We start from the raw sequence: 22250 nt of genomic DNA on the forward strand, positions 1-22250 counted from the left end.
CCTGAGTCATACACAAGAAATTCACCACTAATTCCCATTTAATACAGAACCAGTAACCAGTTTTGGTTGGCAACGTTACACAAAGGAATTAAATATATTCACTGGGAGAAAAAAATGTATTAAAAAACCAAATTGAACCAAGGCTGCAGGGGAAGCATGAGGCACTAACCCCTACAGTAATCCTATGGCTTCTGTCCTGCTCCCACTGATAAATTTATTACAAATGTGTAGGCATGAACTGCAGCAGAAAATTTCATGCTTATATTGATGAGATTAATGGACTATTATCTCATTTCCAAGATTACTTAGAATTGATTTTATGGCTCCTTTCCTCTCACGGGTTTCAAGCACTGATTAAAGAAAGGCCTTGGCTATAAAACCAGAGCCTGAACTTTGCCAGGTTAGAACTGTGTTTTCTTACAAGCTTTCTTGCTGGAAGCACAGTCACATCTAAAGAAAACATTTGTAAGAGCAAAAACCACATTTCTGTAATATTCTTCCTTTTTTTCATTTCTCTTTGGCACTAATATGGTTATAAAAACCACATTTCTGTAGTATTCCTCCTTTTTTCTTTTTCTTTGGCACCAATAGGCTAATAAAAACCACATTTCTGTAGTATTCTTCCATTTTTTCTCTTTCTTGGGCACCAGTAAGCTCTGGGGAAGGCAGCAGCAAGGAGCCTGGTGCTGAGGCTGTACCCCAGCTGGGCATCATGCCAGTGCTGCTTTCACTGGGAGTTTTAAGGGTAAGGGGCTTTCATGGTGATTTCCTCCAAGCCAGCACCAGCACCAACCCCAGAAGAGAGAAAACAGCCCTGCACACTCTGTACTGACTAGAAATAACACTCATGTGGCAGCAGCAAAGCAGAGAGCCTGGACTTGGGATCTAAAGGGATAATTATTCTGCGTGGTAAATAAATAAATAGAAGAAATGTTATCTGTGTTCCTCTAATAACAAAAGTGTTATCTGTGTTACTCTAATACCAAAAATGCCATCTGTGTTACTCCAATGGGCCTGACAGCCATGAACCACAGCCTCTTCTCACCTGCACACACAGCTTGGAGATTCCTGCTGCCTTTGGGGGCTCTCCTTGTCTGTGGCTGTGGTTTTAAAGTGGTGCACAGCTCCACTGATTACAACTGGAACAAATGTTTTGCTGACTATTTTCATCCAGAAATACTAGTATATCATTGCCAGCTGATAGAGAAGCGGAGTGAAATGAAAATGTACAATGGAACTATATTCCCAATGTGACAGTAAAGAAAATCACTGTAATATCCATCTGGTCCTATCACATATTTGGCCAAATACAGCCCTTTCTATAGTACATTGTTTTTATTTACTTTCTGTTACACAAACATACTAGAAATGCTTATAAACATGTTCCCTTTTTTATTTCTCAGCATAAAATCACAACTAGTTTTAAAAGTAATTCTGAAAAGAAGCCTAAAACAACAGTTAAAATAATGTCTTTTAATTATCCCCCAATATATTTATATACTAATACAGCCCTATGTTTATATAGCTGTACACTAATGTGGTCCTATTTGTAGAAAAAACATTTTTTCAACCAGTTTGAAAAAAGTTGGTTCTAGGAAAAATACCAAATTTAGGAAAAAATCTTGAAAGAGAAATGTTGTGGTATTGTCTGAGTCCCCCGTCGTAGGGAGGAAATGATGAATCTGACTCCATGTTCTTAGAAGGCTGATTTATTATTTTATGATCTCTATTATATTAAAGAATGCTATACTAAACTATACTAAAGAATACAGAAAGGATACTTATAGAAGGCTAGAAGATAATAATGAAAACTCATGACTCTTGCAGATTCCCGACACAGCTTGGCCTCAACTGGTCATTAAGTTAAAACAATTCACAGCAGAAATCAATCAAACAATGACCAGTTGGTAAACAATCTCCAAACACATTCCAAAGCAGCAAAACACAGGAGAAGCAAATCAGATAATATTGTTTTCCTTTCTCTCTGAGGCTTCTCAACTTCCCAGGAGAAAAATCCCAGGCAAAGGGATTTTTCAGAAAATATGTCAGTGACAAAAGGCAGGGCAAATAATTTGCATTTTGTGCAGAACTTCTCAAGCCTCAAGGGTTTGAACCCTCTTTCCTGTTCAATAAAAGAAGGTTTCTCAGCCCCCACCCTGCCCAGCTGTGCCCTTCCTGAGGGGTTTGCTCTGGATCCCCAGAGGAAGGTGTTGCATGGCTCAGGGTGTCCCAGCAACTGCATCTGGCCAGGTGCAAATTCCCCTCCCTCAGCTGAGCTGGGGATAAATCATTCCATAAACACACCTAATCGAATTCTGCTCAATGGCTCAGGCAAATTGAAGGCAGACAAGTCTATTCAGAACAGGCATCTGAAATGAATCTCACATATAAAATCAGTCTAACAACCTAAAAAAATAATGCATTTGGTGACTCATCTGGATGTCAGAACATCAAGAACTCGGGGAAGGGAGAGACTGGAATAACAAAGTCCTGAGAAGTGAAGGACATGTGCATGCAAACAGCTGAGGGAATGTCCCCAAACCTCAGCAAACAAACAAAGATTTCAGAGTGCAGGAAGACACCAGGGAAGATGGAAGAAACAAAAACTACACATCAAAGTCTTAGGGAAAAAGTTTTCATCCTTTCCTGTACAATCCAGGATAAAAAGACTTAGAGACAAGTGAAGGCAAAAGTACATGAGAAAAGTATTCTCACTGTATTTCTGAGAGAGACTCACCTTAATACACTGCAGAGCCTGATAGTAGATGGCATTAAAGTCTAGACTCTCCTCAGAGAGTGTTCCTGAGACACAGCCTTGCTCTATCACACTTCCCATCTCTTCCACAGAGCAATCACACATACCATCCTGTCATTAAATGGCAAAAATTAACTTTAAATTGAGCCTACCTGACAGGAAAAGAAAAAAAAATGTTTCTAGAGTAAAAACCTTCATTTAGCCAGACCAGTCTGATAATGGAAAAAATGCCTCCCTCCTAAAGGCAAACTGTGATCAATGAGAGACACAGAATCTCAAAGATCCAGCCTTATTCTAATTCCAGGGATGTAGAACAGTGCTTAGGGTTGAAAAATACAGTAGGACTTGCTAAATTTCTGAGTCTTAACATTCAGCCCTGAACTCTCCTGTACTCAGAAAAGCTCTGTCCTTTAAAAAGGTGAATATTAAATCAGACATCATTTTTTCAGTCCTTATTTTGACAGAATTCCGAGCCCATTACTAGCAAAGAAAATAACTGAATGTAAAAAAGGCTGCAAAGTTTTAGCTGGAAATTGTCTAGCGAAACAAAGCCGAGCTCTGATTGTACCTTTGGATTACATTATTTTTGTCTGATTTAAAAGGAGCAAAAATAAAAATTACAATGCAAGGTCAGCAGTGAATGAACAATGAAACCACACCTGTGGATCCATGCTGAGGCACGGGAGAAGACACCTTCAGCTGATCAGATATTTCTAGAATAAAAACGCTAGAAACACTAGTGATGGTGGGTCAGCCCACTCAGTGATGGTCTGACCTCGCCTGGCTGCCTGAGGCCCACCCAGCCACTCTGTTCCTCCCCCTCCCCATCAGGACAGGGGACAAAATAAGATGGAAAAGCTCAGAAGTCAATATTAAGACACTTCAGTTACTGTCACAGGCAAACCAGACTCGACTTGGGGGAAGTTAATTTCATTTCTTGCCAATTTGAATGGTGGGAAACAAAGACAAAAGTTAAACCACCTTCCCCCCAGCCCACCCTTAATTTTTTCTCCAGGTTCAGGCTCCTCTCCTTCCTGTTCCCTGGAGCTGCTGCAGGGATGGGTATCAGTGTTATGATCCCCAACGGGTGGGAAGAATGATTGGCATCTGACTCCATTATATCAGAAGGCTAATTAATTACTTTATTATACTATATTATACTAGAAATATATTACAATATTTTACACTAACAAGAACTATCATTCACTGTAGGAGTGAGGGGGGGTAGGAGGGTTGGGATGGACGGAGACCAGAGATCTCTGAAGCCAGGTCTGGAACATGTGGTTTATTGCAAAGGGCCTGCGTGCAGGGCCCTGCTGGGAGCTGCCAGCCACAGCTCAGAGCAGTAAAGAGAAGTAAAGAGAATGAGAGAGGATGAGAGGATAAGAGGGTAAGAGGGTAAGAGAGAGAAGTTCCTGTTACAACACAATAAATCTTCTTCTGTGCTGAAAATTCTAATTCTTACTAACCAATCTAGTACAAGACACAAATCCTATAGCATTTACACACAGTCTATAAGAATCATTACATCACCATACTATGTTACATTTTAAACCCTAAAAACTCCTCTTTGGCCCCTTCTGCCAAGCTGTAGGGTCTGCTCCGACCCTTGGAGCTGCCTGCAAGCAGAGGGAATTGTTTCATCAAGAAGGGATTACCTTCAGTTGGCCACACCATTGTTTTCCTGTTGTTCAGTGTGTCAAAGGTATCTTGAGGTATCTCAGAGCTTGCTTTCATTTCAATCTCGCTTATAGTTTCCATATTCTCAAAATCTTTTGCCAGACAGTCATATTTATAAGGCTTTCCTGTTTCATCTTCTCCAACAACAACTAACTGACTAGAAAACCCATGACTCTCGGCCTGAGAGTCCCAACACACACACGTGGATCCAGTTGGTCAATGAATCCCAAACACCATCACCAGAATCCAAACAATCTCCAGAACACATTCCACATGGGCACAAACACAGGAACAGAAAGCGAGATAAGAATTGTTTTCCCTTCTTCTCTGAGGTTTTCTCGCTGCCCTTCCCAGAAGAAATTCTTGGGAGATTGTGCCTTGCTTTTCTCTGTGAAGAGAATTGTGGTTACAGATGGGCAGAGCACCGATGCTCATTTGGCTCTTGTTGCTCCCTGCTGCAGCTCAGCATCCCAGGGGCTGCCAGGGGAGCCCTGCCCAGAGCCTGGAGCCCATCCTGCCCCTCCTGCTGGCTCTCCCCGAGGGCTCCAGGGCTCTTTTCCCCCTGCTCAGGCAGCTCCTGCCCTTTGATGCTCTGTTCTCTGGTGTGGCTGATGCTCAGCCCTGCCCATGCTCACGGGCTGGGAGCGACAGAGCCGAGCAGGGAGTGAGTGCCCTGCCTGGAGTGGGCACACCTGTGCCAGCCCAGAGGGGCTCTGTCCCCATCCAACCAGGATGAGATAATAAATTTAGGAAAAGAATTTCCATTTGATATTTTTTGCTCTTCTTCATATTGAGAAATTTCATAATTTCTTCTAGTCTTAAGGCTCAATTTCCAAGCACCAGAAATTTTATACTTCTGAGTCAGGTATTTGGGCTCAGATATGTCCAAATAATTTATATTTTGGTGGGCACACCTGTGCGAGCCCAGCAGGGCACAGCAGGCTCTGTCCCCATCCCTCCAGGTGTGCACATCTGTGCCAGCCCAGAGGGGCTCTGTCCCCATCTCTCCAGGTGTGCACACCTGTGCCAGCCCAGCAGGGCACAGCAGGCTCTGTCCCCATCCCAGGGTGGCTGTGTAGCCAGCTGGGGCTTTGGCTGCTGGCCAAACCCAACCCACCACACCACATTTTTGTTCCTAAGACTCCTGAAGAGCCACCTGCCCAAGATTTCTCCCTCAGTGCCCCAAACATCAGCTCCTGTCACCTACAACATTTATTTTTAATAATTTAATAAATTTTAAATACATTTATTTTTAATACCCTCCCTCTCAATTCTCTCAATCCTTTTTCTTTTTTTTCTTAGTACCACAGACACAGATTTTCTGTGCAACCATCTCTTTTGGCAATTCTTTCTCTCCCTTCTGCCATCAGCCACATTGCAGCACAGCTTTCTCACATTTAGGGAGTTCAGGTGGGCCTGGCAGGGCTTGAGCACTGCCTGACCCTGTACAATAACACTTTTCTCCAGAGGGTCCTTACATTTATTTTATTAATCTCTGGTACTTATTCAAGTAAACACAAAGGAACCACAGGGCAGTGGTGAATTAGGATCTAAATTTTAATTCCTATTCTAGATTCTTGATTGGTTTTATTTCACTAGAGGCAAGCTCTCAAGACATAAACAGAATTAAAAATGCATGGACTGAACTTAAAATGTAATATAACAAATGAAATGCAATGCTGTTACTTAATAGCCTTGGCTATTGGAAGTTCAAAGACATACTTTATTTCAATTATAAAATGAAACATCATTGTGTTCAAAGGAAAAACATCCACTGAGACACAAAATCCCTTCTGGAGATTTTCTTGTACTATTTTTCCCTATTTTTAACCCACAAATTCCGGGGAGGTGCTGTCAGACATCAAACTCATTCAGTTCACCAAACCAGGTTATCAAGGTGACCTAATTTAATCTTCAGCTGATGAGGACATTTCCATGAAAGACTCTGCAGTCTCCAATGGCTTACTGGGAGTGAGTCTATTAAGTAAAGAAAATTAGCAGAGCACGTTTCCCTTATATTCTTAAAGTATCTTAATTACAAAGAAATTAAGAAACACTCTTTAGTGTTTTAGAAGCACTGCCAGCTGGGGTCAGCTCACCACACCACAAATATTTGGGGAACATGTACAACTTCAATGACTTGCTAGGGAATGGCTGGATCCAAGGCTCCCCTGGTACGAGAAACAATCCACTTAACCAACAAACTTCATTCCTTTGCCGCTTTATAGGCGAAGGAAGAAAATGAAAATGGAGGAAAGGGAAATTCTTTGCTTCTTGGATGACTTTTACAGTATATAACACAAAAACTTCATTCCTCTGCCCCTTTATAGGTGAAGGAAGAAAATGAAAACAGAGGAAAGGGAAACTCATTGGATCCTAGATGGCTCTTACAATGCATAATACAAATATTATCCTGTGACTGTTCTTTAAACTCTGCTACATGGTGTGACATGTGCAGGAAATGGGGTTTGGGGTGATAAATCCATGTTTTGTTCTGTACCTGTGCTACATCTCTGTATTGTTAACACACACCAAAGCAGTTGCTCACCACAAGCAGAGGTTGAATGGCTGCCAATGAACAATTAAAAGCATTTTAGTTGACCAAGCTTGCAATTTAAATTGATTCAAAGCCATTCCCACTGCGTGCTCAGAAGGAATTAAAGTCTGCTGCAGATGCTCTCTTAGACAAAAACAGGACAGGCATTTGTGTTCTTGTCTGAGCCATAAGAAGTTGTTTTACTCTATTTATGCTGTAAAAATCCATCTAAGCAGGATTATTAGGGGTTGGTGGAATATCACACTCTGGAAAGTCACTCTAGTGACAGCAAACTGCATCAATGGATTCAGCACTGAGCCTTAGCAGGGGGGAAAATCTGATTTCCAGCTACAGCATGGATGGGATTGGGAAAATCCCAGGCAAGCAGTATCAGAAAGAGTGCCAGGAAAGCAGAGGCTGGTTTCAAGAGGTGATTTTATAGCCCAGCTTGGAAGAAAAAGGTGAAAGCTGAAAGCCAATTGGTGCTGGTGTCTTGGGCCAACAAGCGGGATCAGAACCTGAGCTGGGGCTGGTGCTGGTGCTGAACTGAGAGGACCTGACTCAGTTCCACTCTTGGATGCTGGTTTGTAGTGGCCATAAAGATGATGAGGTGATTCATGGGGAGAATTCCTTCAGGGAAACATGCCTGATGCTGTTTTATAGCTTACAAACCAGTGGGGAAAGTCCATAAATTTAAATTGCACTGTGGGGAATCTTGGGCTGTAGATCAAGTCTACATCCAGAGTTTCCCCTATAGCTGACTACCAACTTCTTAAATCCTGATTTTCTATTTTCCCTTTTTTTTTTTTTTCTTTCCCTTCAATAAGTAATTCTTAGTTTTTAGGAGAAAAATAACCTTTAATAATTACATTTTTCTACTTCACTTTTCCCCCTGTACATAAGATTGCTTTCTTTTCTTCTCCATTTTAGTTTGGCAGGTCCTGTCATTCCTATCTATGTAAAAAAATATTTAAAAAAATTCTGGTATTAAACAGGATCCCACCAAGTGTGTTGAGAATTTAAACTCCACCATCCAAGACCCAGCTGCAGCCCCCTGTGCTGCCTGTTTGTTGTTGGGTTTGCACCCAGACCCATTAGAACACTGACAGTGCCCAGGTTATTGCCAGCCTACTGCAACAGCACTTGTGAAACAGAATCTTCTGCACCTTTGAAATAAGAAAATCAGACCTGTGTGCTACATAAAAAAAACCTTTTAACTATGCTTAAATCAGATTTATAAGTGCTTAAATAATTGCTAAATAAATTAAGCAAAATTACAGCAGCACATAAGAGAATTCTTTAGAATGCAATGCTCAAAACAACAATGCTGTTACTGGTGGTAATCCATGATGGCTGGATGCAGCAGGGTCAGCTTTTATAGACAAATTACCTTTTTCATTCTCAGTTTATTCTCTAAATATCCTTTTGCGAGCCACAAATTTCTCTGAACTAGCAAACATGTTGCAATATAAGCAAATGACACCTGTGTACTTTGCAGCTGCCCAGCCTGGAGAAATACACTGAGCAAACAACAAACACGATCTGTTCTCCTGCACCTTTAAGAAATATAATTAAACCTGGATAAAGGCAGTGCAAAGCAGGTAAGGCTTTAGCATTTTTTTGCTCCAAATGTGGTGATTTTTTGATAAGAGTGATTGATTGTGTCTGGGTAAGTTTGCTTAATATTTGCTGTGGACACTGCCTTGACTGGGGCTCAATCAATCACCTGGAACAGGAAATCAGGGCTAATGCACTAAAACAATATCTGTTATGCACTCAGTTCATCCATCACAATGCTCCTGTGCAGTGTCAGGAGCAGCCCTGTCAGGGGCTGGGGGTTCACAAAGGAGCTTGGAGCTTGTTTTTATTCTAAAAGAGATTTCTTGTTCAATTTTCAATGCGCAGGAACCACATTCTCCGCCCTGACTTGAGCTATGTTAGGAATTTGAAACAAATCAAATGCAGTGTACCTGCTAAAAGTTTCCAAATCAAAACCATGTATTAAAATCTATGAAGTTCAATGTTGCAAAATTTAACAGCAGAATTCAAACAAGACCACATTGTTCCCATCATTCACCTCAGTGCTTTCCTTAATAACTTTTTTTTGTTTTGTAAAAGTGACTGTTAAACTTAAATATGTTTTACATGCGAAATAGTCTCATTTCTTTTCATTCCTTACAGGTCACAGATAAGTTCACACCTACAGGAAAGTACATAAATTTTCCAAAACAAGCAGAAAAATAGACATTATTTGGACATATCTGAGTCCATGTACCTGATTCAGAAGTATAAAATTTCTGGTGCTTGGAAATTAAGCCTTAAGACTAGAAAAAATTATGAAATTTCTCAATATGAAAAAGAGCAAAAATATCAAATGGAGATTCTTTTCCTAAATTTATTATCTCATTCCTCACATATAAACATTTAAACTTTAAAAAATCAGCAGAAACTTGAAACCCTGAGGGAAGAGCATTCTTTGCAAGCAGAGCTACAGGACAAGGCCCTGCTGTTCTTCTCTAAAATTCCTCAGAGTTCCTTTTAGCTACCTGACATCAGACTTTACCATTTGGATTTGGACAGAAACCAACACCTGACTATAAGTAACGACCTCTTTGTTTTTTTGTTGCAAAATGTCTGTCTTTTAAATCAAAATTGTCATCTCTAATGATGCCATGAGTTTCTCTTTTCTGTAAAAAGGGAGCACTTAAAAATTTGTAAAACTTTCTTGTCCCAGGTACCCACACCAGAACCTTGACGCAACACCAGCCTAAGCAGAGGCAGAAAACAACTTTATATTCTAGGAAATGCAGATTTACAGCTCCTTTGACATGAATTTTGCTCCTTTGACATGCATATTTAGAGAATAAACTGACAATGGAAAAGGTAATTTGTCTATAAAACTGGTCCTGGTGCATCCAGCCATCATGGATTACCACCAATAACAACATTGTTGTTTTGAACATTGCATTTCTAAAGAATTCTCTTATGTGCTTCTGTAATTTCAAGCACCCGGACTGGCACCACAGCATTTTCCTCCTGGAGGACAAGCGGGGCCAGCCCTGAGCTCAGCTCTGTAAGAGGCTGGGGGAGCCTTGCTTCACCCCCAGTCACCACAACCATGCAGAACCATGGAGGAAACCTGCACCTCCAGCCATGTGATGGACTGGGTGTTGTTACTGCTTATTTATCGACAGAAGAACTTGGATTGTGTGTTGAGTGTTTGGAACAGATGAGCCATACATAAAACAGAAAGGGATCTGCCAGCTGAAATAATCCCCAGAGGAAGGGGCAAAACCCTGTGGAAATCACTAAGGCTGAGCATAATGACTTCATTTGCCATTTCTCCAAGACCTTGGAGCTCCCTGTACATGTTCTGCTTCTTGGGAAACCTCAGGATGTGTATGACCATTAAAGATCCTGTGATACTGTATCCTTTTAAGTGCATGTGTTCCCTAATTGTGCCCATAATGTAATTAATTAATGTAGTAACGTAATGTAGTAATGTAATTAATACCTGTAGTTCTCATTCACCCCTATAAATTCCCCCAGTATATGATGACCTCTAGCAAGTCATCAGTTGGGAACTCATCATTTCCTTATTCTTTATTAAATATATTTTTGAAGGCCGTGGACTTGCAGAGTTCTCACCCCCAGTTTTCCTCAGCCACCCCTGTGGTGTTTGTGAGGGTCCCCAGGACAAGGGAAGAGATGAATCTGACTCCATGTTCTTAGAAGGCTGATATATTATATATATTATATATATTATATTATATTATATTATATTATATTATATTATATTATATTATATTATATTATATTATATTATATTATATTATATTATATTATATTATATTATATTATATTATATTACATTATATTATATTATATTATATTACATTACATTACATTACATTATATTATATTATTGCTATATTAAACTATAGAAATATTACTATAGTATTAAACTATACTAAAGAAAGAGAAAGGATACATCAGAAGGCTTAGCAAGAATGAGTAATAAAAACTCCTGACCCCTCAGAGCCTCGACACAGCTGGACCACGATTGGTCATTAAATTAAAACAATTCAGATGTTTGATAAACAATCTCCAAATCCCATTCCAAAGCAGCAAAACAGGGAGAAGCTGACACTTCCGAACTTCCCAGGAGAAGAAATCCTGGCAAACGGATTTTTCAGCAAATATGACAATGACACAGCCCAAGGTGTATCTCAGAGCAGTGCCCAGCCAAAGGCAACCCCGAGCATCCCTGTGTGCTGCAGTGACAGCAGCTGCTTGAGAACCACTTTTATTTTGGTTTTCTATTGTCTTCTGAGTGACATTTTGACAATAGCCAATCCACTTTAGTGATCCAATCTTTCCAGGGAGCAATTTGCTGCTGTGAGTGGGTTTGTGTATTCCCTTGCAGAGGCTGAAGAACAATATTCATGCACTTTGGAGCTCATGAACAGTGACAGACCTGCAGAAGAGAACTCAAATGGAGAGTCTGGAAATCTTAAGAACCTTGAGCTAATAGCTATGGTGTGAAACTGGGAACATCTTTTTAGTCATGTAAAAAATATAAAAGTTCCATTTTTGAATACTGACAGTATAGGAAATCTAAATTTTGTGTTAGTCCTCTGAACTGCACATGGTGAGGATTAGAAATTAAGTTTTTCACTTCCTTCATTGCTGATATTGTCTATTTTTTTACCATTGCTGTATTATTCAAACTTGAGGTGCCACAGGCCATGTCTTCAATCTTGTTTTAGAGGAGATTTCTTTATGCCAGTAATTGAATGGTAGGCTTTATGTCAACTTACTTGTTTGTCGACACAGAGCACTGTCACCAGCTGTGCCTATAACAATGATTTCTTTTGTGACATGTACGTCATTATCTCCTCCAGGAATTTGTCCAAGGCCAACAATTCACTTCAAATAGTTATTCTGAAAACCATCAGAATGAAAGTACTTTGAAATATTATTACCTTAGGACAAAAACGATGCGCTGATTTATCTATGTGCAATTTCTTCCATATCCTTGCTCTCTCTACACATGAGCAGAATTTCACCAAAAGCATGAATTTTGAGCTGTGGCCAGGAGGGAACTTGATGGATAGCAATGGGAAAATGAGCAAAAACTTTGGTGACAAAATTAGCATCATTATTAACATTTAGCATTATTGTAGAGTATTTAGTATTGTTTGGGATTTTTTGTTCCATGATTGATAGCAGCACAGGGCCATCTATATCTTCCTGCATGCAGAAATGAAGGCACCAAAGGTCTATTTACTCAAGATCCTTCCATTTTCATTATAGCATGGCCAGAATGCAATATCAGGGCTAAAACCTGCAGTGCTGAAGAGGACCACTGGTTAATAAATCCCATTTTCACCTCTGACCCAAGTCCACGATTGATCCAGGTAGTCTGATTTTGTTCTTGGTGTAGTATCAGGTCAGTGTTTTCCCTGTTGCACTCAGTGTGGGCAGACAGGCACCTCAGAACAAACCCATTCAAGTTTGAGGCACATGGATTGTTGGAGTTGGACACCCTGTGCTCAGAAAGTCTTTCTATTCTTTGCATTTGAAAAAAATTATGGAATGGGTTGGGTTGGAAGGGACCTCAAAGCTCATCTTGTTCCACCCCTGCCATGGGCAGGGACACCTTCCGTTGTTCCAGATTCCTGCCCAGCACTGCCAGGGATCCAGGAGCAGCCACAGCTGCTCTGGGCACCCTGTGCCAGGCCCTGCCCACCCTCACAGGGAACAATTCCTAATTCCCAATATCCCATCCATCCCTGCCCTCTGGCAGTGGCAGCCATTCCCTGTGTCCTGTCCCTCCATCCCTTGTCCCCAGTCCCTCTCCAGCTCTCCTGGAGCCCCTTCAGGCCCTGGCAGGGGCTCTGAGGTGTCCCTGGATCCTTCTCCTCTCCAGGTGAGCACCCCCAGCCCTCCCAGCCTGGCTCCAGAGGGGCTCCAGCCCTTGGAGCATCCCCATGGGCTCATCTGGACTCTCTCCAGCAGCTCCACATCCTTGTGCTGTTGGGGAACCCCAGGGCTGCAGGTGTGTTCTCAGCTGAGCAGGTAAGAGGGGCAGAATCCCTCCCTTGCCCTGTGGGGATGAGCCCAGCCCACTGGGGGACATGTGGGGCTCATCATCAATCAACTCCCCCCTGGCAAATTCATACAGACAGCCCCAGGACACTCATGCAAAGCAGTTTTAAGGATTTGCATTTTGCCATGTCATTATCTTATGTATAACAATGCACATGGAGCTGTTGAGATTCTCCCTGTGTAGCAGGGCAAGAATTACAGGATAAAAGGTCACTGCCTATGGAATGTCACACTACAAATAACAGATCCCATAAAACACCAGTGCTCCTGTAATCGAGACAATTGTAGCCCAAACAGGAGCTAAAGGTTTTCTAGAGTGTTGCTGAGTGAAAGATGAAATTGATATTGTCACTAAAGATCCTCCAAACAAGTCATTTTTGCCACTTGTAGCAAAGGACACGAGAGATTTTTAAACACCTAGCAGGGCACAGATGAATGCAAAATACATGGGTTGGGTTTCCTCCTGTCAGTGGAATGGTTCCTTGGAGCCCCTCTCCCCACTCCCACACACACATACATTATTCAGTGTGCTGGATGCCATCTGGAACCTGCTCCTGAAATAGCCCAGGACTTGATGACCTTCCAGATACACCACAAAAACCATTTGTTTGACAAGGGTTTGGAAGAAGGTAGTGGGTGTGTTGTTTCTGAAGGGTTTAAGCAGGCTATTTTACAGTTTTGATTAATGCTTGATTTAATTTACTATTTGTATGTGACTGGTTTGGAGAGTGAGAGGTCACCCACTCTTAATGTTGGGTTTAATGAGTGCCTTCAGTGTTTACTGCTGAAATAAAACTGCACATAAACAAGCCCTGGCACAGGGCCTGATTCCTGCCCAGCACAGTCACTCTCTGAGGAGCTGCTGGGCTTTGTGTGACATGGGATTTTGCCTCCCCTGAGACACCAGCCAGACTTGGAGGAGCAATTGGGGCAGTGTGTCTGCAGCTCACTGCTAAACTGCTCCTGAACACCCCATCCCAGTCTGCCAAATGCTGTGTGATAAGTGATGTACAGGAAAAAATACAGATCCTGAAGTGATGTACAGGAAAAAATACAGATCCTGAAGATATGTGGAAAAATTTTTTTCACTGATGTACAGAGAAAAAATACAGATCCTGAAGATCATGGCCTGTGTAAGCATATGAAGAATTAAATCATAAACTGTTGCATAAAATAAAGATAAAAACCTGACAATTCCTCATTCTACTCATTTCCCCCTTTTCCTTACAACTGCCCATGTTTTAAAGCACAGGATTCAGAGGCTGTGGCAAGGACAAAGTTTTTGAATATGATATGAAAGATGATGAATGATCGATGGTGTGATTAAAAGAGCAGAGTGTGGAGAAGAGGGCATGGTCACAGTGCTGCAATGAGGTTAATGATCTTGCTTTGGTTATTTAGATGGGATAAATAATTCCAGCATCACACAGCTTTCTACTTCCTGACAGCAAAAGAGACTGGGCCCTCATATAACAGCAGTGGAATTGCTACCTGTGTAAATACCAAGCATTGGTTCAAAGCAAGAAATGTACTTCTGTAGAAAACTAGGAGAGAAGTTCAGACAGATATCACATAATTAACTCCAGGACATCTATCAGGGCAAGCCTGTAAATAAATATCTGTTTCTTTGAGTTCAAAGCCAGGAATTGGCATTTAAAGACACAGAAAAATGTTCTGCGTGTCATCCTGTGCATCAAAAATAATTTCTGTGGAATAGGAGGGGCAGGGGGGAGAACCTACTGAAATGATAAATTTCTATATGAGAAAATGAAAGAATAAATGAACATTTTCTATTTTCTGAGATGGATGAAGAGCCCATTTGACAGTGCACCTTAGAGACAGCTGCCTTGTCCCCCATTTCTGCAGGAAGGGTTTCCCTGCTCAGCACACAGCGTGTGAACCACGTTTGCAATGAACTGCCGGGTGTTTGTGTAGAAGTCAAAGACACCTCACCCTTCACTTCTGTATTTCTCCTCAACAACAACAGCATTTTAGTTTTACCTCTGCTGGAAATATGACATATTTCCCAAACAAACTCATCTCTCTCCACAGCCTGCCTGTACACGTGCGAATTCCCTGCTCACACATCCCCTCTCAGCTCATCATGGAGACACCCAAAAGGTTTCCAGTGCTTGGAACACAGCCCCCTGCGGCCAGGCACTCCCAGCACACCCTTGGTGAGCCCAGCCTGTGTCTCCCCATGACATTTGAGTTTCTGATTTCTCTCTGGAGTGCTGCAATGCCCCTCAGTGCCATGTAACACTGCATGTCTCCAGCTGCTTAAGTTGCTTATTTCCCAAAAGGTTACTCATAAAGTGCAGGTCGTGGGAATTAAGTTGTGTAGCTCCCATGGAGTACAGCAAGAATTTCACAGTAGAATCCCTGCAAATTCTTTGGGGAAATGTATTAATTTTTAATGAGTCATTAATCACTTTGCTGACTTCACAGCCAGCACTGCTGAAGCAGCCTGACATCAACAGCTAAGGATGGTGTTTATGATTTCCTAGAGAGAAGCAGAAACTGCCTTATTTGCTGGGCTGATCTGGCAGAATCCAGGGCTTTGAATACTGGCTACTGCCACAGCTTTGCCTTTCACTGCCAGGATACTTCATCTGACTATAGAGCTGGGCATCCACTAAAAAAAAAAATCAGTCAAATGCATCAAGTAAAGCATTGAAAACCTACAGCACCTGCAGTCACTAGAAAACAATGTCCCCATGACTTGTTCACACAATAAATTCTAAAAATTTCCATGGTAAAATGCATAATCTGAACAATGCAATTTGTGAAAGATTTTTGAGCTACAACATTGCAAACAGCATTTGTATTTAGGAGAATATTTTGGGGTTCAATCTCACAAAATGATTGGAACTGCACAGTGATTAATCAGCACTAACGAGACACACAGCACTGTGGCTGAAGAGGAAGGCATCCAACACCAGACATTTAAATATATTGATAAGGGGAGGCTGCATGATGATGATGATGATGATGATGATGATGATGCACAGCTTGGAGGATTTTTAGATTTAAGGAGACTTATCTGAGAGAAGATAGCTTTGCTTAGGACTGTGGAAAATCATATGGAAAGAGAAGGTGTAGGAAATAACAGTAGTATGAAAATGCATTGCTTAGTAAAATGTTTGGGGTTTTTTAAGGAAAAATACTCATTTGAACAGAAATATGATCTTCCTACCTCAGCTCAGGTTCACAGCAGGAAGTCAGAAATACATTAATCTTAGTCCAGGTATTCTCAGTTATGAAATGGGCAGTGAAAATGAATCATACATTTTCAACAGTTTGGGGGAAGGTCTTGGAGATGCAGGAAACCTGCTCTGCTGACTTGGCTGAGTTAATTCTGTCCATAGCAGCCCCGTGGTGCTGTGGTTTGGATTTGTGGTATTAACACAGGGATGTTTGATTTACAAGCGCTGAGCAGCACTCACACAGCTTCAAGGCCTTTTCTGTCCCTCTGGATGCCCCACCAGCCAGGGGGCTCCAACAAGAAACTGGAAGGGGACAAAATATAGGGAAAATAGCAACAAAACAACCTCTCTAAATGTATTTTCTGTTTCATCAAGAATAGGGAAGGTGTTGTTACATGCAACAGGCTGTCTGCTCCATTCTTCCAGCTCTGCTTCCCAGAGCACTCACTACGTTTCAAAACCACCAGCAATGTGTAATATATTTCCCAAAACTTTATTTATCTGAGTCAAAAAATATTCCCTGCACAGTTTGTTGCACTGAACTCTGACCAAAGAGTCGGTGCAGTTTGGAACAGTATGGACTTAGCAACAAAATAATGAGATTTTTTTTTTTCCTTTGAGAGCCCTGTAAGGAGCCATGAAAGGGCTGAATCTGTGGGTAGCTGTGACTTTGGGCAGCTCTGCAGGAGCCAGCTGGAGGGGTTGCTATGCTACCCAGTGTGGTGGAAAGCTGCAGGCAGGGCTTTGTCTGCCTTCCTGGGAGCCAAGGGGCTCCATGTTCCTGTGGAGTTAAGCAGCTTGACAAGGTGAGCCAGGAGCAAGAAAGGAGCTCTCAAAATCCTCAAATCAATTTCCTGGCAATCTGGGAAATACGTGAGCTACACCAGGCAAATGTTTGTGCTGCAAGAAGCAAGTCCCAGCATCCAGTGAGATTCTGGGAGAAAAGCTTTCCTTCCAAACCAGAGCAGTCTGAAGCATTTAACTTTATTTTTGATTCTCTGAGAGGAGCCCAGCTATGCAAGAGTTTTAAAGTAATTGGGGAGGGAGTGAATGTGTGATGGTGTTCACAGGGGTCCCAGGATGAGGGAAGAGATGAGGATCTGACTCCATGTTTCAGAAGGCTGATTTATTATTTTATGATATGTATTATATTAAAACTACACTAAAAGAATAGAAGAAAAGGTTTCATCAGAAGGTTAGCTAAGAATAGAATAGCAAAGAATGATAACAAAGGCTTGTGGCTCAGAGAGTCTGAGCCAGCTGGACTGTGATTGGCCATTAATTAGCAACAACCAACATGAGACCAATCACACCTGTGATCCACCTGTTGCATTCCACAGCAGCAGATAATCAATGTTTGCATTTTGTTCCTGAGACCTCTCAGCTTCTCAGGAGAAAAAATCCTAAGGAAAGGATTTTTCATAAAACATGTCTGCGACATGAATGCACACACAAGTGAGAGATCCTGAATTCACTATGAACAAGGAGATGCTTCATTTAAATTACTTTATGGGAGCTGGATAATCTTCCAACCCTGTGGATGTGACAATGAAGTTAATGTATTATTTTGGAAAAGGCAAGAAGCAGAAGGATACTGAGAATCCAAGTACAACCAAAATTTGTGAAAATGGATTTGGTGGCATTTGTTTCAACATGTCAAAGCAATTCCTGGTATGTGGGAAAAGAGGCAAAAAATATAAGGGGTTTACTGGCACATCACATTGACTTTGACAGATGCCATTCCTTCAGCAGTGGAGCTGGTTTGGGTGTAAATAGAATTCTAAATACCAAGGCAGGAATTTTGAGGCGACAAGGGGACTTGAGCTCTTAATTTAGTTTTATACTTTTTCAGTCATTTCGTGTGCTCAACTTTGTGAAATCCTCCAGGATGGAATATCTGGAGTTTATCCTAGCCTCCAGAAGATAGCTAATTGGGTTTGTAATCAGTCAGGCACAGATCTGACTCCAAAGCAGAAGGAAGGTTGTGTTCTGCATGAGCTGCTACCCTGATTGCAAAGAGTCCAGAAATGCAGAGACAATCAGAGGGGGATTTTTACAGCCCCCCCTCAACAATTGCTCACAGCAGTTCAGTATAAATTACTGCAGGCTAGCACATCTTATTTCTCAGTAGTGGTAGCAGGATAAAAACCGTCAATTGGGGTTTTTTCCTAGGGAAACTCTTTTAATAGTAAATCAGCAAGAGTATTCAGGTGGGCAGCAGCTTCATGCAGAGAACAGATTTTACAGAAATATAAATGTTTAAAAGGCAAAATATTTCACCTGATTAGCTTTACACCATTGTTGCTATCATTCAGTTTTCATGCATGCTACACTTGCCTGGGAGTTGATAATATCCTCCCACAACACCAGACTCACCTAACTGCCTTCACGTCCTACAATAAAGCACAAATCTACAGAGCAGAATCAGAACAAGCAGCATGCTAACGGGGCAGCTGAACTGAAATAATAATAAAAAAAAAGACTAAAATGTTGAGCTTTCTGTTTTCCAATTCACTTTCCCCATGAGTCTTATCAATTTTCCAATCAACATTACTATATGAATTTTCAGACAAAGCCTGACTAGACCTCTTAAAAAGACTCTTAACCACAGTTGTTCCAGAGCCACTGGCTTCTGAATTAAAGGTCATGACAGTTATAAATGAGGTTATGGGATTTTTCACTCTACTCCTTGGACTTATGTCTTCAACAGAAGTGGAAATTTAAACCAGAAACAGGATTGCAACATGACAAATGAATGAAACTGCAAACTGCAGAGAGCAGGGCTAAGAGGAGGTCACTGGTGAGGCACTGCAATGAATTGGTGATGTTGATGTTTTGACAAGCAAATAGATCACAGAAAGGCAGGGCTTGGTGCTGGCAGTGCAGCCCTTCCTGCAACAAAACCTTCCTCCAGAATGCTGTGAACCTGGCTGATGGAACAGGTATTCTAAACCAGTATCACAGATATCACAGGTATTTTAAACCAATACCACAGACCCTGTTCTCTCCTGTGTGTTAAATCTCTTTCTGCTCTTTCCTGATTCTTCCTTTCCCTCTGTGCCCTGACAATCTGCACAACAGAAATATTTGGCTCCTCTGCACCCCTCAGAGTTTGTGCAGTGAGCTTGGCTGGCAGCATTGCTTGCTTCAAAGCAAGGCAGGGTAAAGTAGGACTTTGTGGTCACACCAAGAAATCAATGACACACTGAAGCACTTTTTAATTAGCCCACTGTGGTCCTGAACTAACCCCCAGTTGCAGAGATTAAATAATTGCTTATGGCATTCTCAACGTGCAGTTCACCAGAGTGAAAAGAAGACTATTGACTCAACTGCTAAGTTTTGAGGACTGATGAAGTCTTGCTGAGTGCAGAAATTCTTTTCAGTACAAAAAAACCCCAATGCAGTTTTACGACCCAGCTCCTTTGAACTATTTTAATTAAGGACTCCTATGATAAGAAAGAAGTTGAAAAGCTATTTAGCAGGAAGACAGGCTCCCATTTAAATGTTGACTCATGAAGTCAGCACTTTCAAGGGTATTACTGTACATTTGGTCTTTTCTTTTCAAAGCCATTAACTTCTGCCAGCACATTTCTATCTATCGTATGTCTTCATGATTAGGAACCTGTTAAAGTCAATATCACTTAGATATCTATTCTCTTTCAGTCACCCTTGATTTTTTCCCCTTGTCTGCCTAAATTTAGACTACAAATTTTCATAAACAACTGCTTTCACCTTTCTATTCAGATCTTCTGTAGCTGTTATCTGGCACGAGTTCCCTGATCTAAGTGAGCCACCTTGACACAGGGCTTGAAAACCTGGCCTTAAGGACTCATTATATTTAAAAGTGCAACTAATTTAACTAGATAGTCTTTCAAAAAGGTTATTGTTGCATTCATTTTACTAGTAAAAATGTATAGGAAACATGTTAAAGGAAAATAGCATTTTTAAATGTTAGTAGCGCAGCGTAAGAATAATTAATGGTTTTGAACAAAGAATATTCATGGTCTTTCATCTTATTTCTTAACATTTAAAACAAAGAAAATCATATAAACTTGTGCTTGATAATGCTGAGTTCATCCACCAAAATTATGCCATCTGTGCAAAACAAAAAGGAGTATTTGCCCTTCAAAGCATTCCATGACAGAAAATCAACAGAGCACTCTGGGCTTGCTATTTTTAAGAGATATTCAGCCTGTGCAGTAGGAGTCTCAAAACCCCACTTGGTTTCTCAGCAGCTTGGTAGGATCTGGATTCCTGCAGGGAATTAAGGCTGCTGCCTGTCCCTGGGGGGGAGCCCCAGCAGCAGCCAAGGCTGCCAGGACACAGAACCTGCTCCTCTGCTGCTCCTGCCCCATCAGTCATCCTCTGCTAAGAAAAAGGTGAGCTTTGGCATTGAGATATAGGCCATTCATCAAGGTCAGGGGAAAAGGAAGAGAAAATCTTGGGTTTTGGGAGCAGATGTCCGGGCAGCAGGAGCAGCAGCATGAGAAGGGGAAGAAAAAGGCCAAGGAGCTGTTGGGCTGAGCACTGGGCAGGGCACAGGAAAGGATCTGAGCTGTGTGTGCTGCACTTTGGAGGTGTAAACACAACGGCACAGGAAGCACAAGACATCCACCCAAGCATGGGGTGTTGCCACATTTCTCTACACAGAGAAAAGCAAGGCACAATTCTTCCCAAGAATATTTCTGGGTTTCACATTCTCTGAACCTTGGAGAAAGGAAAAGCGCAATTCTCATCATTTGCTGTGCTTGTGTTTGTGCAAAAGTAGAATGCAATATGGAGATTGTTTACCCAGAGTGATGGTGTTTTGTTCCCTTGCCCTGTCAGGGCCAGGTGTGTGTGTGTGTTGAGACTTTCAGCTGGCAGTCACGAGATTCTGTGCAGTGTGTGCAGAGTTGAGTGCTTGGCAATTCAGTTTAGATGTAATGCAATTTAGTGTAATATAATATAGAATAATATAGTGTAATAAAGTAATTAATTAGCTTCCAATCTTAGATGGATTCAGATGCATCATTCTCTCCCCTCATCGGGGTTGCCTGGAAATACCATAATGGGGAGAACAGACCATGAATCCAGCCTGAGGCTGAAGCCCTGGGAGCTCTGCGTGATTTCTGGAATTCAGGAACTGCTGGAGCTCCTGGACTGTTGAGTTAGGGATGGAAAGAAAGACTCCAGTATTCAGGTGGATCAGAAAGCTCAAGAAGAATCTTTATTAAGAAGAAGCAGCGACTTTTATAGTCTCCCTCACTAAGTGGGACTGGATTGGTCTCAAAGTAGAAACATCTCACATTATTGGTGACTGTGAATAGTCAGAGAGATAATAGAGAGATAATAATTGTCTTAATTTTTTCCTCTAAGATTCCCAGGCTCGGCCTGGGAGAAATTATCTCTGTTCTTTTTTTGACTAAACTAAGAATCTCCACACTGGACCACTTGGCATCTGACAGGCTGCAGGCACTCACCAAGTTTTCCAGACTGCAAACTCATGGTTTTTTGCTGTTTAAAAGGCATCTGGATGATTTCTCCCAGTGTGGCTCCCTTTGCAGAGCATTCCAGGACTGCTGACAGGGCACCTGTGCAAGGGGGTGATGGCAGCAGCTGCCCCTGCTCTGGATGCCCCCAGGGCACAGTGAGTGCATTGTGCTCTGAACTGGGTCGGACAAACTGCATTCACACATTGCTGTGAGCAAGCTGCTCCCTTGGCACCAGACTGAGCAGGGGCAATCCTCACATTCCATCAGGAATATTCTCATTTTCTCTGCATCAAGGGCAGGGAACCAGAGGTTCTCAGCAATAAGGGAACTCTGTTTGCTGGGGGACATTAGAGCCAGAGCTGCACAGAGGCTTGACTCATCCCCTGTCTGCTTGAGAGAAACACAGGAAGAAAACAGGATTTGAAAGGAGCCAAGCACTCCAGACCTCTAAAACCAAATGTACAATTCTGTTTTCATTTTCTTCAGTG

Source organism: Camarhynchus parvulus, chromosome 14 (genome assembly GCF_901933205.1).
Source record: "Camarhynchus parvulus chromosome 14, STF_HiC, whole genome shotgun sequence".
Classification (NCBI taxonomy): Eukaryota; Metazoa; Chordata; class Aves; order Passeriformes; family Thraupidae; genus Camarhynchus; species Camarhynchus parvulus.